The sequence below is a fragment of the Vicugna pacos genome, unplaced genomic scaffold (genome assembly GCF_048564905.1).
Source record: "Vicugna pacos unplaced genomic scaffold, VicPac4 scaffold_20, whole genome shotgun sequence".
In the NCBI taxonomy this organism is placed as follows: Eukaryota; Metazoa; Chordata; class Mammalia; order Artiodactyla; family Camelidae; genus Vicugna; species Vicugna pacos.
The window spans coordinates 93,065,896-93,067,848 of NW_027328741.1; the positions used below are offsets into that span (position 1 = coordinate 93,065,896).

The window sequence follows — 1,953 nt, forward strand, 5'->3', positions numbered from 1 at the left end:
TGGGAGACAAGGTACTGTACTGAGAAGTAGATATTGTAAATGTAATGAAGTTCACAACATGGCCATTTGCTTCAGTGTAGCTGCTTTGAGAGTGCCTGTGGGCAGTGGTCAACTGATTTAAAAAAGCACGTTGATCCATTGCAATATTGTTCTGATGATCTAACTGACATTGAAAATGGAGGAGAAAAATCACCTCTGATCAAGGTAGTTGTATCTCCTATTATGTGGCTAGAAGAGGGCTTCCTTATTAGAGGCATGTTTAAATTTGCAGAAAGTAAAAATGCACTTTCTCCTCTAGTGTCAACCACAAAATCAAAATTATCATTATGCACGTTACCCCCTGCTTTAAAGTGCTTCTTTTTGAAATCTTCAGCCAATGAAGATACCAGAGAGACATTTTTAATCCCAATTCTTCTTTTTATTCTCACTAAAAGCTGGGGACAGCCTCGTTTAAGATTTGGATTATGGCAGAACTGCAGCTACAACCAAAAGAGAAAGATTTTAGTAATATTTTAAACCAAAATACAAGACTAAATTAAGCCTAACCTACAAAACCACAGATTTCACGTTTACTATGCTAAGATAATATCATCAAAATATGCACATTGCTGACTATGTTTTGAAATTCCTTATTTGGAATATGCACATTTAAATAATATTTAAGTATTCAAATTTAAGAAGCTAGCATTTGCAGTAACGGTGAAAGCCACTTTTTAAAAGCGGCTTTAATACCTTTATTTAGATTTCTCGTAAGATTCCTAGTTGCTAGGAAAGTTTCACACAATCTGGAATACTTAAGGCTCTGTCCTCATTTTTTTGAAAAAATAAAGAATTTTAGCATTTGTAGTTTTATACAGTTTTCAAACTCTAGTTTTACATTTACATTACCATAGATCGATGTACAAAATAAAATTTTATATATAAGTTACCAAGTCGTAACTACAATTACTGAATACCTTGCTTAAAAGAGAGACTTCTTTTTCTTCTGCTAGAAAGTCAGCTAGACAAGCAGATCTTTAAAAATTCTGCTGCACTTTCCTAAACTTATAAATGTTAAGCTGTCTAACTAAACTTTTCATACTTCCAGTTTCAAATACTCTGAAAGGGGACTTTCTTTCCAAAACTTCCTTCTTTAAGACAACTTCATCAATCACTATGGAAGTTTCATTATCATCCCACCAGTTGGATTTAAATTGATAACTCCCGGCCATTTTCCAGATTTTTCTTGGAAATGTCAGAGAACGAAAATCATTATCTTCATCTAGCTCAGAGACACAATATGTGTAACATGGACTTTTAAACAAGGATTCTTCAGACAAATTCTGAAAATCACTTACTTCAATCATAGACCTCAAGACAAGTCCCCAGAGATTGTTGGATCACACAATACAGATCTTCCGGAGTTTCCTGAACCAGTTGGTCCATCGTTATGAGACCTATCTTGAAATTCTGAAGAAATATTTGCCATCTCAAATACCTTTTTCTACAGCTACTTTTCTAATCTGAATGATTTTGAGCACTGCAGCTTCATATGCTGCTCTGGCAGGCCTGCACAGATAAACTACTAGGCCATCACAATGGTTCTCAACTTGAGTAGATGTGACATCACAAAACGACTGGTCTCCTAGCAAGTCAAGTGTAACATTCAGCCAGTGTTTACTTCTCATTCATCCAGTTAAAATGAAACATATAGGATGCCTTTTTTTATAGTGTGATCTGCAATTATTACCCCAAAAAATCTTTTTAAATAATTAATGCTGGGGCCTATGAAATAAAACAAATCTCCATACTTTTGTACACAAATTTATACAACATTGATGAACAGAGTATAAATAATGCACAAAATATATAAAATAATTTTAAAGTTATGGAATTTTAAGTGAAATTTGTGTAAAACTTCTGCAGGAAATGTATACCTATTTCATTATAATTAGTAAGGTGAAACTTAATTTG

At 33.5% G+C, this 1,953-nt stretch overlaps 1 long non-coding RNA gene across 1 annotated transcript; it reads right to left on the minus strand.

Annotated features, from left to right (window-relative positions):
- Nucleotides 1-394: 394 nt before the first annotated feature.
- Nucleotides 395-1,545, minus strand: LOC140693771 (uncharacterized). Its single transcript, XR_012069468.1, has 2 exons — nt 1,338-1,545; nt 395-479 (listed from the first exon to the last, which is right to left on the minus strand). It is a non-coding gene; the product is annotated as an uncharacterized lncRNA (long non-coding RNA).
- Nucleotides 1,546-1,953: the final 408 nt, after the last annotated feature.